Source organism: Hemicordylus capensis, chromosome 3 (genome assembly GCF_027244095.1).
Source record: "Hemicordylus capensis ecotype Gifberg chromosome 3, rHemCap1.1.pri, whole genome shotgun sequence".
NCBI classification, from domain to species: domain Eukaryota; kingdom Metazoa; phylum Chordata; class Lepidosauria; order Squamata; family Cordylidae; genus Hemicordylus; species Hemicordylus capensis.
The window spans coordinates 44640259-44657294 of record NC_069659.1 but is presented as its reverse complement, the minus strand read 5'-3'; the positions used below and the strand labels follow the sequence as shown (position 1 = coordinate 44657294).

At 43.1% G+C, this 17036-nt stretch overlaps 1 protein-coding gene across 4 annotated transcripts in view; it reads left to right on the top strand.

Annotated features, from left to right (window-relative positions):
- The window catches only part of LOC128350976 (galactosylgalactosylxylosylprotein 3-beta-glucuronosyltransferase 1-like), a 117870-nt gene extending 101140 nt beyond the window's left edge, over nucleotides 1-16730 (top strand). For 3 of the 4 annotated variants that reach the window (XM_053309963.1, XM_053309961.1, XM_053309962.1), the window contains one exon: nucleotides 5614-10994. The gene's annotated coding sequence lies outside the window, so the exon portion shown is untranslated. Of the gene's footprint in view, nucleotides 1-5613; nucleotides 10995-15460 lie in introns of those variants that run through there. The other variant, XM_053309964.1, reaches the window with a different exon arrangement.
- Nucleotides 16731-17036: the final 306 nt, after the last annotated feature.

Below are 17036 nucleotides of genomic sequence, written 5' to 3'. Positions count from 1 at the left end.
GACCCCTGAGCCTGGGAGGCTGCTTGCTGCCTCCCGACGGGGGTCTCCTCATGAGTTGATGCAGCACGGAGCTGCACCACAGCAATATATGATCGGAAAACCCGGGTTAGCAGAGCACTTGCTCTGCTAATCTGGGCTAAGGGGAGGAGTATTTAAGCGGGTTACCTGCTTTGGGGAAACCGGGCTCGCCTGTGAGCCCGGTGGTTCCCACGGTCCGTGGAAAGCGGGCTAAACTCCCTGAGCCCACTTTCCACTGATTGTGAGAATCGCCTCTTTGTGTTATTCAGTTTCATTTACATTTTAAATTTAAATACAGTTTATATTTTTGTAAACTGCCTAGAGCTTTTTGGGTCAGGTGATTATATAAATTAAACAAACAAACAAACCCGACCTGCTGGAGGGAGGGAGGCAAAGAAAACTGAAATATAGAACATCATAACATTATGAAAACTCAGTGGAACAGCAAAGAGACACATTATTGGGATTAAAATAGATCTAAGAAATACTGTACATTAAAAGATTTAGGCAAATAAAGAGGTATTCTTCTTGCAGCTGAAAAGCATATGCTTATACACCAGATGAAACTCCTTCAAGAGAGCCCTCCACCAATGGGGTGCTACCTCTGAAAAAGCCCTCCCCCCTCCCACTGCCGCTTGAGAAGGGTCTCAGAAAACTACCTTAACTTTTGGGCATGCTCATGTAAGAATAGGCAGTCTTTTAGATACTTGGGTCCTCAGCCAAATAGAGGTGGGTTGTTGTTTTTTAAAAAATGATATTTTAAGTAACACTTTGGCTGTACTTGAAAATAGACTAGCAACCATGACATTATAATGTGGAGTAGCTATCTTCCTGATGCATGTTCAATAGATGCAAGAGCATTTTAAGTGGGCTCTTAAACTGTTTGAGAATAGAATATGCCCCCACTTGAAAAGCTTGGGTCCAACATTGTATGACTTCTGTCTCTCCATCTTGATAATAGTGTGCAGAATGGTTCTTAGTCTTTGACAAGGTCAGATTCCCCAGACATATCTGCAGCTCTTAGCTAAGAAGGTCAGGAGGCGGATTTTTGGGGTCAGCAAGCGGATGATGCCTTTACCTTTGTGCTTCCAACTGATTAGTCAATAAATGAGACTGAGATTATTCTCACGACCAAAATGGGGAGGGCTGGGACTACTTGTCTTCCTGCACATGATCACTGGCTCCCCCGGGCTCCACTACCTATGCTCCCAGACGGCATGGCAGCAGGCGGTGTGGTGAGCAGGAGGAAGGGGGATGGAAGCCCAGCCACGAAAAGTGCAGCACATTGTGGGAATTCCTGCTTCTGGGTCACTCCTTTCTCCTCTGTGGTTTTAATGGCTGCAGGCAGCTCAAAAGAAAGCCCACACGACGCAGGCCTCCTACTTCACTTTTAACCTTGGTACAAAAGCGGGGCTACCTGGGGGTGGAGCACCGGAAACAGGAGCAATTCCAGTTCTTCTTACAACCAGCCCTACCTAGGTTAGCACTGTCCTACCTGGGTAGGGCTGGTTGTGAGAACAGCCTCACTCTCTATTCAAGTTGTATGTGGTTGTATTTTTCTGCAGCATTTTGTATGAACCAGAGAAGATACATCAGGGGTTTTCACACTATCATAACAGACCACCATAAGTCATGGGCTAGGGGAGTCCCTATGCATGTTCCCTGTAGCAATGCCCTGCGATTTCAGAGGCATTTTTCCTTATAATTTTTAATGGTGGAGGGTTTTTTGTGGGGTAGGGCTGGTGTTTCTCCCCTTCTCCAGCGCTAGAATGTATATCAGGGCCTTCTAGAGAGCAAACTGGACACCTGCCATCTACAAAATACATGGATGAAAGGAATATCCACCCACTGCAAGTCTCCCCCATCATATTTTTATGGTTACCAGACAACATCCTTTCAGGTGTGTGCGTGTGCATGTGAGGCTGGGGGTAGGAGATAGAAAGTTAGTTTTCTGCTTCCTGGCCCAACCAAAATTCTGCATGTCACGGAAAAGTCTGAGTTAACCTAGCAACTGTCTGACTGTCTGCATCTCTCTAGGGAGAGCTGCCTCACACTTTGGGAAGCCTGGGGCTAAATGGACCATTTGCAAGATGTTCTTCAGCTACCGGATTAAAAATATTCATGTGTGTTTTTTGCAGCCCTCAAAGTGCCCTCAGAAGAATCAATGATGAATGTAGTTGCTATTTCACAATTACATAATAAGCAAAAACAACAACAAAACCCCAAGGAGAGGGAAAAGCTTCTCTCTCTTCTTTTTTGTTTCTTTATGCAGCTGCTTCATTCTGCATCACTGATGCAAAATGTTTGCTTCTTCTTTGTAGCAGGCATGTCTCAACCTCAGACTTCCTAGTAAATGTTTTCTGTCTCCCTTCTGGGGTAGGAGGGTGATTGGTTGCATAAATAGGTATTCTTAAGTGTGGATCTGAAACTTCCCATCCTTTTTGCAATATAGTGAGGTCATTCACATGACGGGGTGGTCAGGCTAGATGGCAAGCAGGGGAGAAGGCTGGTCAAACTCACCTCCCCCACCCTATGCTTGCATCATGGAACAATGGAGGTCAGTACACCCAAATCCTTTTGCTTCTAGGGAGTCTTATGTCAGAATCAGTATGGCACAGATTACTGGACCTACCCTAGCAGAGACCTGGGTTCAAATTCAACCATGATGCTTACTGGAGGACTTTGGGTCACTTGCTCTCTCAGCCAGGGCTGTTACGAGGATAAAATGGGGAGATAACTGTATACACTGTTTTGAGCTCCTTGAAGAAAATATGAGTGATGTGTAAAAAATATCCCCTAGGAACTGTTACAATATTACAGTTGGCATGGTGAGAGGCCAAAATAAGAACAGAAGAACAGCCCTGCTGTATAAGCCTATCTAGTCCAGCATCCTGTTTCACACAGTGGCCCATCAGATGCCTCTGAGAAGCCCTCAGGCAAGAGGTGAGGGCATGCCCTCCATCCTGCTGTTGCTCCCCTGCAACTAATACTTAGAGGCACCTTGCCTCTGAGGCTGCAGGCAGGGGCGGATCTAGGGTAGGGCAGGCAGGGCACATGCCCCAGGTGCCACTTGCAGGGGGGGTGCCATTTTTAAAAATTATTATTTTTAAAATGGCTGCCGAAAACAAAATGGCCACCATGCATGCTCAAATGGCCTCTGTGAGGCCCTAGGCCATGCCAGGCCTTGCAGAGGCCATTTGAGCATGCAAGGTGGCCATTTTGTATTTGGTGGCCATTTTTTAAAAAAAAATTAAAAAATGGCCACCACACATTCTCAAATGGTCCCTGCAAGGCCCTAGAGGCCAGCAGGAGGGGGAGAACCTTTGAAGATCCCCCACACATGGCCTTTAGGAAGCCCCCTGAAGGAGCTACAGGTAAAAAATTTTTTAAAAAAATTAATATAATATAAGTCACTGTACACATATTTAGTTTAGCACTATGTACAGAGTATCAGGGCTTGTGAATACTGAGCTGAAGCTTATGAGCTAGGATTGTATTCATTTGCTCTTACTTTGCTTCTTGTGATAAGTGAGTTAAATCTGATGTCTTAATAATATGGCTACTAATGGTCTTTGAATCAATGTGAAATCCTTAGTATTAAGGCCCACTGGGAGTTTCTTGCTCTCTTTCTCTCATTTTAACTGTCTTTCTGAAATACTAGAATATATTCCAAGCAGTGACCCAGTTTACTCTGCATATCCTTTAATTATTTTCAGAATATCTGGGAAAAGTCAAATTCTCCGTTTATTTTTAAAACTTATGTAATAGTGATGCTACAATGCATAGTAGAGAATTAGACAGACACTACTGTTTCATTTCCCAAGTATACTTCCACATAGTATTTGGGTATTTCATGAGCCCCAGCATACTGAAATTTGTAGTTTTCCAACAGTTTTTGGTCCGGCTACATCCACTGCTAAATAGTTTTTGAAATATTAAAAGATTAACGAGTTTGACTTGTATTTTTCAGCTGATATTATGGTAAAGTTATCTGAAAGATGGGTGTCAGATGTTTGGACAGGGGGCGCAATTTCAGTGCTTGCCCTAGGTGCTATTTTCCCTAGATACGCCTCTAGCTGCAGGTGACCTATAGTCATCAGACTAGTAGCCATTGACATACCTGTCCTTCATGAATCTGTCTAAGCCCTTTTCAAAGCCATCCAGGCTAGTGGCCATCACCACATCCCGTGGCAGAGAATTCCGTAGATTAATGATGCTCTGTCTGAAAAAGTGCTTCCTTTTGTTGGCATTACATTTCCTGGCCATCAGTTTCATGATGAGAGAGGGAGAAAAAATTCTCTCTGACCACAATCTCTACTCCATGCATAATTTTATAAACCGCTACCATATCTCCCTATAGTCGCCTCTTTTCCAAACCAAAAGGTTTCTAGTTCTAATCTAGTTGAATAATCCATGTTTCCCCTGTGCAGTAATACACTTCTTCAGTAACTTCTGGTAGTTTCAAAGACAAGATTCTGTGTTGGCTGGGTCATAAAGTTAGAACAGATCATAATACTGGCAGACATCCTGACTACCGAAGCATACGTGTAAATAGCACCTCTGAGCACGCAGCTGGACTGCCTCTGCCAGCTCCATCAGTTTGCGTGCATTTTTGCACAACATTTTACGCATGCATATTTGCACAGCAGAGCCAGTGGGCACTCCTTCCAGAGCGTTCTCCTGTGCTCCCAAAGCCCTCTTTTAGAGTGACACAGCGGTGTGTTTCCACTCTGACAGAGGGCTTTGTGAGCACAAGAGAGCACTCTGAGAGAAGTGTTTGCTGGCTCCATTGTGCAACAGCATGTGCATAAGGGAATTTTTGGAGCTGCGGGTCCACCCTAGTGCATGCCCAGAGGTGCTGTTTATGCACAACCTTCAGTAGTCAGAATGTCAGCCATTTTTTTCCTGTGTACTCAGAAGGAATACCCAACATGCCATGTCCTCAAACTGTGGGAGCAGGTCAAAGGCAACAGTATAAATGGGAATCATTACAAACCTATCTGTATCTAAGTAAGGGAAAATATTCCTTAAACACTTCTTTTAAAAAAAACTGTAAATTGGATTTTAACTAGGCCTAGTTTTTAACTGCATTTTGTCAATTTTGTATTATCTGTGTTATTGTTCTATTACCCTTGTGAGTTGCCCCAAGCAGGAAAGGCAGGATATCAATATGTTTAATAAAATAAATAAATTTGCAAAGTGAGTTTATCGGTTCAGGCTATGATCCTCCGGAGAAACGTGGTTGACATTCTGCCTAAATGGAAGTCCTACTGAAACTTAGTAGTGCTTTACAGTAACTCCTGAGTAGTACAATTGAGTAATGTAGTCAGGATGTCATCTCGTGAAACTAGTTCCAGAGGGGCACTGCTCTTGGCTTCCCTGAACGGCAGCTCCCCATTCCATGTGAGAAATGGCTGCTTCTGAAGCTGTGTGGGTTTTCTAAAGAACCTTGAGATATCGTTTGCAGGGATCCGCTGTTCAAAGAAAAAAGGCGAACATTTTACTGGACGAGTGCAAAGCAGTTGGTGGTGTCCTGTGGCATGTTGCAGCCTACACGCATTCCCTGAACTGCCCTCTTGTGTGCTTATCTTGCAGATGGTACCTTCACCGCATCTCTGGACATGTTCGGCATACTGATGAAACAATCAAGCATAACGTGCTCCTTGTGTTCATATCTGCAAGCCTCCGACTTCCCTAAAGCCATGAAAGAAAGACACAACTATCCATCATTTGCTTTGCATCCTGCCCTTTCACCATAGAACTAGGAGAAAGTATCTGCTGGCTCCTGCATGCTTATTTATTTGTTGGAAGGCTTTTTTAAACAGAACAGCAACTGTTTACAGGAAGCACCTGGGACAATGGAAGAAGGTTTACACAGTGGCAGGGTCTCTCTTTGCTAATCCCATCTCCCTGAATAAATTACCGAAGCCTTATTTTGCAAAGCAGTTAAACATGGGCTTCTGTAAATCTACCCCCAAGCCAGGGCAATTTAAAGGAGGGCAGACTTGCAGTATTAACCGTAAAATATTTCAACATCACTTTAAGGAAGAGATGCTCTCAGAACTGCTTAAACACTCATTCAGTCAGAGGTATTCTCCCTCTGAAAGAATGCAGAAAGTCGGACCATTTTTGCTTGGAGCTATGTTTTAGGCATATCAATGCACTGAGATCTACTTCAGTTTCCTTTTCAAGATCCAAAATGCAAACAAGGTTCCAGCTACCTCCAGTTTCTCTTGTACCTGAATAACAAACTGAGCTAGAAAGTGGGGCCACTCAAGCCCGAAGGCTTCATGTTTTCGACTCAGTAGGCTGAAATCCTCATGCGCTATGTTCTTTAGAGAAACTCTTTTCCACAAGAGATAGAGGCAACCATTCCACGTCCAGTGCTTCTTAACCCTCCTTGGTATAAGTGGATGACATCTTGGGCAATAGGCTCAGATGTAGGCTTCCTGGAGACATCTGGCTGGATGCTGGACTAGACGGACCTTTGCTCTGATACAGCAAGTCTCTCCCTATGTTTCTTGCACTGCTGTAGTTCTCTTGTTGCACATCCTGGAGCTACCACAGTGCACTTGCATGATCAGTTTTGCTTCATTACCTGTCTGGACTGCTATGAACTCCAACAAAACAACACATCTGGAGTGAGTGGACAGTGTTCAAGTGCTACTGAGCCATAGACTCCAAGCTTAATATTCCATGTGAAAATGCAGGAGTACCTGGAAGGCAAAATCCAGAAACAAAACTTGAGCAACTGGAAAGGGGAACCAGAAGGGGCTACCAAAAGCCCTAGTTGCTGAAACCAGATCAATACTCAGCCATTGTGAAAATTACAGAGGACTAAAGCACCTACTAGCAGTCAACAATCATATTTGTAGTTGAGAAAGGGTTGTCGGGACATCAGTAAGGCTCAGGACCAGTGTAGAGTCAAAGAAAAAAAAGGCACGTATGGGCTAAAACCTGCAAAGGTGTGATGGCTTGATAGCACAAGAGTTTTTTCCTGTGATGGGCTGTGCTCACACAACAAAAAGCACATCTTTAGTATTTCTGTATATGTTGGAAGTTCTCATGAATGAGGACACTGAAGGAGGCAATTTCTTAGCACTGAGCCACCCTGAAGATGACTCTGATAGCAGGACACCTATTTGTGTGTTGGCTTATTTATAAAATTGGTCTTTTCTGTCTAGTTCATTTATATTAACCTGGTTCATCCACTGTGGTTATGGAGAACAATTTCTCCCCTTTCCACCCAGAGCTTTTCTGAATCTCAGTAGAGAATAACAAATTTTATACTCACTACTGAAATGTCATATATATTTCATGCTCACTGCATTATAGGGGGGCGGGAGGACCCTGGTGTCTTAAATTAGCAAAATAATTAGAAGAACAGTAATGAGGAAAGTGTGTAATTTAAAAGGAAAAAGAGAGTATGTGGGAGTTCAGGTTGGCAGAAAGAGTTTGTGAAGCTTTTCAATTCCCTTACCAGCTGCTTCTCTGAGGGAAACCATGGAGGTCACCTCATTATAGAACAAACACCCAACAGAATCCTGGGAAATTTCTGAGAAAATTATCTGTTAAAAATAGTTGAGGAATAGGGACTAGGCCATATCCCTCACCTATTAGCATCAATAGCAAGACACTTTCATTCTTTTCAATGGCAGCAGATGAAGAGCAAACAGTGGCAGACATACTTCACACGAGAGTGTCAGCCTAGTAATATGGTGTTTGCATAAGTTGCGCACGTGGCATTGCACTGGAATAAGCCAGCCAATTGGAAAGAATAGACTTCCTCTTGCGTGACACATTTGGAGCAAATTTCGCATTTGCACAAACACAGTGTTACTGGGCTGGCATACCCTTGCATATTAAGTCAGCCTATAAGAGAAATATTGAAATAGAGTTGCCGCTCCTTTCTTTGGTGTGTCCTTCTGACTCCTATAAGAGTAGCACGACATGCAGAAATTCCATGTCTTTCTGCAGACTCTATATGCCAGTGTTTGTCCCTATTATATTGATACCTGCCCTTAGTAAATAATTGCCCCTATTTTGTCTTTTGAACAGATCTCAGAGATGCTTTTTGAAAAATCATGCTAGCATGGGTTGCTAAGGTGGTCATTCTTTGGTCTACTCTGGAGGTGAGGTTATGATGCCTCTTGACTCTAGTGTGTGTGTCAGTGCATGTCCACGGACAGAAAACTCCAGTGCACTGCTTCTCTTTTGCATTCCCCATCCTCTCTAGACAGGAAGGCGCATGACTCATTTAATTGATTGTGTTTATATCCCAGCTTTCTTTTATCATGGAACTCAAAATGGTATGCTGAAGATCTCACAGACAATTTCTAACTCAGGTGCTGACTAGACCTAGCCCTAAACTTGAACTAAGTGGGTCTAGGCCTGGCCAACACTTGGATGGGAGATCTTATGCCTGCCACTTTTGAGTTCCATGATGACTGGAGCACGCTCTACTAAAGGAGTGCCAAGGGGGCAGGGCTCCTACCAAAAATTGTGAGATTAAGCTCGAGAACAGAGCTGCCCAACTTTGGCCCTCTTGCTGATGTTGGACTACAACTTCCATCATCCATTACTATTGGCCACTGTGGCTGGGTATGATGGGAGTTGTAGTCCAGAAACAGCTGGATGGCCAAAGTTGGGCAGCCTTGCTCTAGGAGGTTCCAATTCATGGCTCTGCACAGGCGCAAATCCAACTGCGTGATATGCACAGAAACCGCAAAGAAGAAATGAGATGTTTCAAAAACACAAGAGTGTTTCTGTTTTCATCTATGAAATTTTGGAGGGTATGAAATTCAGCAGCTGGAGAAGTTCCTCCCACCCAGCTTGTAGAAACAGAAATGAGAAATGGCATCACCTAACAAACTTCTGCCTTGTCATGCAATTGCTCTGCTAGGGAAGTGGCAGCACTAATTGGAAAAGAAAGTATTTGTGCCTGAAGTTATGAAAAAGGCACTAAGCTACAAAAAACTGAAACAAGTGGGGAATTAAAACATGTTTCCTTAGTGGTTCAGGTTCTCCTGGGTATGATAGTTTTCACTGCTGCACACTCACTAAACATGCCCTCACAAAACCCTTCCTAAATTCAAGGATAATGGACTATTTCAACATTTATTTAAATGCTGCTGCCTTGCAAAACCATTGCCAGTTGCAGCACAGGGATTATGCATACAGCTTTATATAATCTGATGCAGCAAGAGAAGACACAGCCATGGCCAGGGGCGGCCCTTTTATGAGGGGAGGTGAGGTGGTTGCCTCCGGTAGCTGATTGTTGGGGTGCAAGTTGTCTTTCTGCTACCTGCTTTAAAAAAAAGAGTGGAGGGGGAAAGTAAAAGTAGAAGCTACAGCTGCCTCTTCTGCTGCTGCATCAAGAAATCTAAAGGCACAAGCACATTCTCCTGTTTGGCACCTGGCAGCCTCTAGATAACACTTACTATTTTCTCTATTGCACAAACAAAGCATATTGCTTGTACTACTTACACAATTATTATCCAGCCACAGAATCAAAATTAGAAACAAAGGCCCTCTATAGTCAGTGCTCAGCAATGGATACTCTTGTATTTCCCCCAGAATGAAATCCAGTTTATTCCATACTTCTATTCTGCCAGATAATGTAACTTTCCTTATCACAGTATAGTAAAGTTTATCACTTTCAACATAGCTGCTACATCCCAAATTGGGCTGACAGCTTTCTTCTGGATTCCATTATCATTTTGGTATTCATTGTCAAAGGAGTTCAGCTGATTAAGAATCTTCTGAGTCTTGAAATGTTAGGATCCCAGCTGTTATTTAACTAAAGCCAGTGCTAAACATGGAAAACAAGGACTGCAGTCTGTGTACACTCTCTTGGAAGTAATTCTCATTGAATTCAGAGGACTTACTCCAAAATAAACTGTTGGGATCAGGTTGTAAAGTACAAACATATGGGAAATAGAATTACTAATTTTTATATTGGCCTTTACTAGCAACATATCACAAAAATGAAGCAGGAAAGGTTTTTCCTGTCTAAAAGTGATAAGAAAAACTTCATCTGCTTCATTTATCTGGGTCAGGCTGCTGTTAAGGGCACAGGAATAAGCGAGTACAAAAATTGTGGAAAACCTGCAGGTCTCTTGATATCTATCATCCTTAACCAGAACAACCTTTCTTTACTCTGTTGCCTGAACATTTTAGTTGAGAACATCTGGCCTTGCTACTAAGTAAGGAGTTGAAAACACCCTAAAAGTTCCATCGTCTCCCAAGTGGTTTACATGATGGCAGTGTGCAGAAACCATTTTAAACGTTGCTTTCAGCAAATCTTTGAGGAATTATTGAGCAGATGACAGCCATCTGCAATGTAAATCAATTAATAAAGTCATTCTTGGCTTACAATAAATAGTTTTGGGTTGCTGCCATTTAGGAACTAGTAACTATCTTAGAACAGAACAGCTCTCTGTGAAAGGGAACAGTGGTCCAGCTTCTCAAGGGTCCTATTTCTTTGCTTACCTAGAGATCCCTGGACGAGCAGAACAGAATATGGAGCATGGGTTGGATTGCCTGAAGAGTGAGAGGCAGAGATACTAGCAAGCAGTGCAGACAGGGTAAAGTTAAAGGATCGTGTTTGGGAGATCCACAGCTTGGGGATGTCATTCCCTTCAATGCTTTGTGAACAAGCAGTTCATAAAACAGGGCCACCCAAACATAAAGTAGTGGTTTCTACATACTCTGGGGGCTGCCTAGTGTGCAGAAGTAGATGCATTTGTAAATTTTTAAAATAATTTCTTTTAATGCCCAAATAGTTCTTTTAGCTTCCAGGAGCTATGTGGCTGTTGTATTTTATCTAGAAATCTTTTGTCTTTTGTTAATTAGAAGTTTGTCCCAGTGGGGATCCAGTAGAGCGTATGGGGAATGGAGTTAGAAAAGAAAAGGGAGGGAAAGGAGAAGGAGAAAATGGAATTGTTTCTGAATAAAGTTTAGTAAAACAAACCTAAGATTGCTTTGGTGTTTACAAGGGAAGTGGCTAGAAAACAGTGAACTTTTCAGGGGCTTTCAAAATGGTTGGGGCATATAAAGATAAGAAAATATTCAGGTCATAACCGCCATCTTTCCTGCTAGGGCAGAGGGCACATTATTGTTCACCAGTTGCAGCTCTATAGAAGCCTGGATTTCTCCATTATTTTCTATGGGCATCTCTCATTCTCACCACATGGCCAAAAGAAAAAAGAAAAAAGAGGGCTCTAAAGAAACCAGAAGTTGGGCAGGCTGTGTGAATATAAGTCTATGGATGGGAATACTTGAAGATAGCAGCTGAAACAAAATAGGCAGCTTCACATGTAATGGCAACAAGTAGGTTCAGAAAATACACCAATTGTTGTGGAGCACACACGCTCCTACTTCCACCATTATTTCTGAGAATGCCAGAAGGCCATTATGCTGAAAATGTAGGGCGGACAGGCAGAGAATGTTGGTTGCCCCAGGGGCAGAGCTGGAATAGGGCACATGTGTCCCAAAATCCCACACAGTCCTGCCTCCGGGGCCACTTTGCTCACCCGCTGACACAGTTCTCCTCCCCACAGTGCCATGCTGCCCATCCCCCATGGCATGCTCCTGCAGACCACCACTGCTTCCTGTCCATCCCCAGTGGTGCCGCATGGCTGGAAGGAGCACACCATCGCTGAGGAGGGAGGCCAGCACTGGCACCAACACCAGGATAGGGAGCGCAGTGCCACCACAAAAGAAGGGGCTGCCTGTGGGAACATGGGCTGCCTATGCCTTCCCTACACCACAAGGTTGCCCATTTCACCCCAGCATTTATAACCAACCTATGAAGTTGGCTTGAGGATGTCAGGCTGAGGTGAGTAACATTCTCCATCTGACATTCCTGGCTGCACATGTCATAGAAATGGCAGCAGGAGCAGGAGCACATGCCCAGCGGCAACTGAAGGCTCTCCCATACTTACTTGCCATCATTACATGTGAAGCCACCAATATTTGGGTGTCTGTTGCAAAAAAATAAAAACGGGGGGATGGAGATCAGAGAGAAAGAGAAGGAACTGATCTGCACCAAGTGCTCCGACACACCTGGAAACCCACTACAAGTTTTGTTGCAAGTCCCACTTGGAATTTCAAAATATCATTGCATCTTGGATCATGCATCACAAAATGTCCCACTTTTGGCAAAGTCTCCCATCCTCTCTTCAGATGCCGAGAGAGGGGACAACTTCCACAAAAGGAAATGAAAAGTGAATTGTGGGGCTAAGAAAGCCGCTTCTTTGCCCCTGTCTTGTAACAGCGAATACAACACAGCACTGAGCAAGAGAGGTATTGGCAAAGCTGCACAAAGTGAGGCTGAAACAGGAGCACCAGAGGTGAATGGAAGGGTGCTTACAGAACGGACAGAGAAGTTTCTTGTGAGAGAGAGGAGTTCCTTGAAAAGAGCTGAAGCAGAAGCTCTGTGGCATCTCATTGAAACCAGTGTTTCAGTCCTCGAATTTCATGAATATTATTAACCTTCTATATTGTAAAAGCAAAACACACACAAAAAACCCCAAATGTTAATGAGAGAAAGGGGGAATATTGATGAATTCATTTTTGATGCTTATTTATGCTGGCAGGTGCTTAGCTATTATTAAACATGGTATGAAATAGTGCATAAAGGTACCTGGTGTTTTACAATGCAAGAGGCTGTTTCCCTCCAAGAAGAAGGCATTGTCTTCTTAAAAGAAAATGTATTATGTGCTTCTCATTTCCAAGCCATGAAAAGTTACAGGGGTGGCCTAGTAAGGTTAGTTTCCTTTGGCTGGGACAGCATCGGTGTTATTACTAATACAGTTTTTGCTTTAATTATGAATGTGCACACAGAGCACATTAGAAGAAAACAAGAACTCCTTCAGCAGACAATCTTCAGAGATCAACTTGTGTATCCCTTACTCCAAAGTTCACCCTCACGCTAGACACTCTCTGCTCTTTCTTCCTATGTCACCTCTCTGTCAATTCCTGCCCACCCCCTTTGCCATCTCTTTGTCCCCACCCTTCAGCTGGAAGGACTTTTGCCACCTTGTTCAAGCTCTGATGGGTCTCACATTTCAAAACGTAGAGTGAGATTCCCAACTATCAGGAGCCCATCTGCTGTCATCAGCTCCCATTGATGAAACATCCTGGTCTATTAGTCATTTGCCATCAATCTAACAAGAACAGCGAACCAATGACTGTAATAGCATTTTGAGCAAAGACTTTTCTTGTTCACAAGGTATTCCTTTCCCCACAATTTCTAAACAGTGGCTGATATCCAAACTAAGGCCCAATTCAGACATAACACCAAACTGCAGATGTACCTGAAGTTGGTTGGTTGGTTAGTTTAATTTAATTTAATTTAATTTAATTTAATTAGTTATATACCACCCTTCCAAAAATGGCTCAGGGCAGTTGCACTGAAGCTGAGAATCATGGCACATATGATCCAGTAACTGAGATTTTGTTACCTCCTCCTGGTGGCTAGAGTCATCCCTCCCTCTTCCTAATTCTCCCAGGCTCAACCCCAGCATTTGTGGCACTCCTTGCATTGCCAGACTGTGGGCATGGTGTCAGTGCATCAGTCACCCAGCTACAATTGGCTACAAAGTAAGCAGGGGTGTGCACATCACGCTTGGATTTGCTCATATCTGCTCAGCATCTAGCAGGGCAAAGACACATTTCCTCTCAACCATCACATGGCTCCACTCCAAGGCTGAAACTGTCCCCATCCCAGTATGAAGCTCGAAACCCATGTCTGCCAACCCACCCTTAAAAAATGGTAGTTAAAAAATAGAACCCAGATAAATATGAACAAAGTTCCATATGTCCAAATCCACAGCTAGCTCTTAGAGCTGTCTTCTCTGCATACTAAATGATAGAACCATCCAGGGGTGGGCAAGCAGATACAGTGCAAGATTCTCTCCAGGATTTTGAAACCTTGAACAGTTGAGCTTGAGAATGGGACTAAGGCTCCATCTACCCATATGTTCCTTCAATAGGCTATGTTCAGGCCAGTACAGCTGCCCCACCACTTACTCTGCTCTGGGCATCACAAAACTTTTCCATCCATTCCAAGATGCAAGCAAGCTCAGCTCCTCTCAGGTATTTTCCCAGCCTGGCCTTTTTCTCCTTGAAAAATCTCGACAATGCTTTCATTCACCATAGAACTCTTTGAGGGATGTAAAAGGTTGACTATACATAAATATGTATAATGGAGAACTGCTGCCAGTGTCTGTGTGTGAGAGAGAGAGAGGTGGGGAGGTTTGGGAAAGGACTGAGAGGAGAATCAGTAGGCAGGGGGAGATGTGCTTATCTGTCACTTCTGGGCTCCAAACAACTTTCTCTCCCCCACCCACATATAGACACACATGCACTGGCTGACATATTGTGCAATGTTCCTTATTTATTTATTTATTTATTTGTTCATTCATTCATTCATTCATTCATTTGACATATGTTTATACCGCCCAAAACTTACATCTCTGGGGGGGTTACAACAAGATAAAAACAGAAGTAAAACATTAGTTAAAAACAAAAATAAAAAATGTAAAACAATTTAAAATTTTTAAAACAATATTCTAAAAACATTAAACAATCAAAACAATATTAGTTAAAAGCCTGGGTGAACAGATGAGTCTTTAAAGACTTTTTAAAAGTTGTCAGAGATGGGGAGGCTCTTATCTCACTAGGGAGCGCATTCTAAAGCCTCGGGGCAGCAATTTGCTAAGTCAGGAGGTTCTGAAAGGTGTCCTTGCCACAAAGGAGGAGGCAGAAGTGGATGTTTGTGTGTTTGCCTTTTGAAGCATAAGCATCACTTTCTCTGCAAATAAAGAAACATGCACAAGGTGGAGAGAGTTGGCATTTGGCACCCTACCTCAGCCATGCTGAGGCCTTGGCTGCCACTGCTTCCTACATTCATTGTGGATTGGTTCAAAATAAGTGGAACTATTACACATACACACACCCTAGGAAACAGCCTGGGTTATTCCAAGCCAATCAAAGACAAATTGGATTCTCACCTGGACCCAGCTTGGGTCACAATGAGGTGAGGTCTGATCCATCTCCTAGCCTCTTCATTAGCTTCCAAACCCAACTCAGGAGTTATACTAAAGGGCTAGTTAATTTCAATAGGACTACTCAGGAGTAATTTCATCTGTTTGCCACCTGTGAAGTGTTAGAACTGCATAGCAGGAGATGTGTTAAGGGAAGTCAAAAAGTCCTTTCGGAAGGAGAATTGAGCAGCATCCTACGCCCACACTTGTCTGCTGAAGTATATATAGCCTCTTTGGGGAAATGCCAGCTGAACGTTGGCTCTTCAGAACATGTATGGCCAGTTTGTGACATGGATGCCACAAAAGGCAAAGGGAGCAGAGATTTGCTACAAGTTTTAAAAGTGATGCTTACAATCTGTGTTTTGTATTTACATCCTGTTATGTGGCTTCAGTTATCATACTTCAGACACATTATGCAAAGACCCAGCTCCCGTGAGAAGTCCATAATGCCGGGGAAAGTGGAAGGAAAGAGAAGAAGAGGACGACCAGCGGCAAGGTGGATGGACTCGATCATGACAACAGTGAATGCACCACTGAGAGACGTTAAAGGCCAAGCTGAAGACAGATCATCCTGGAGAAAATCTATCTATGTGGTCACTAAGAGTTGACACCGACCTGATGGCACTTAATCAATCAATCAATCAATCAATCATGTAGCTTCAGGGCAGCTATGCCTGGAAAGTGTCGAACAAAAGACAGGAAAGGCAACAAAAACAGCTTCCCAGCATTGTAAATAAATAGAAACAAGATGAGGGCTGCCTGAAAATGTTAAGAGACAATGTACACAAACGCCTGAAAATAGATTTCATATAGCAAAAAAGAGGTATACTATCTTCTTGCAGAGCTGATATGAAAATATGGGTATTCATGAAAAGAGAGTAAAAAGGAATCCAATTCCAATCACGCATGCATTCAAGGATTCAAAGTCTGCTCATGAATAACAAATTCAGTTCTTGCTCTGTTGCTCTCATGCCCCAAATCTCCAAATTGAAATAGACGGTGCTACAGTAACAATGGTTTTGTATACTAGATTTTCATAGACACCCTCAAAGCTAGAAAATGTTAAGGGAAAGCCATCCCAGCAAACTCATTTTCACATAATCACAGGTATAAAGGGATGTTTTAAGAAAACCACTGAAGGAGCTCATTTGTTCAAATAGTCAGAAGTAATGCAAAAAGCAGACTAAATAAAAGCAAGCAGGCATCTTGAATGTTGACGAAAAGTCACCAAATTCTGGGATAGCCTTTCTCAAGAGAACCATTTTCATAAGAAAGAAATGGCAATGGCCAGATAATGGCCAGTGGTCAGATCAGCATTTTGAAAAACTAATACTGAGCTCAGGAACAGCCTAATTTGGAGGACCATCATTCATAGCAGGAAGGCAGATAGGGAAAGCAGAAGAATGGGATACTGTGATCTAAATGCCATATATTTTATAACAAGTTTTGTAATTGCTCGAAAGCAGATAACTGCTAGTGTAATGAACTGGTCTCCTAAGTGCAAGCAGTTTATAAGGCAGAAGTTATAACTCCTATTCAATGTGTGTCTATGATCATGCCATTTGGGTCAGGGGGACACATACATTCAGAATTGCAGCTTTGTTCTTCTCTGTCCTCCAGTCTTCCTTTATGTATCCTACTTTAAAACACCATTGCATCTGACTGGTGTAGTTATTGGTGTGTGTATGAGAGATTTGCTGGGCATTGTTATTACTGTTACTATGTTAATAGCTGTATAAGGGAGAGGGAAAGTTGTATTTGCACAGCCAAACACTAGCCATGCTCAGATAACTGGATTCAGATTCCCACTTCTGCCATGAAGCTTGTCATATGAATAGAACCACTGGATGCTCATGCTGCAGAGGAGCACAGAGACCTTCCAAGCCAGCCCCCTACTAAGTCAGGTAACTGCTCAGCATCCTCTGCTTGAGAATGCCTAGAGGAGAGCCAACCACTACATGAGGCAGA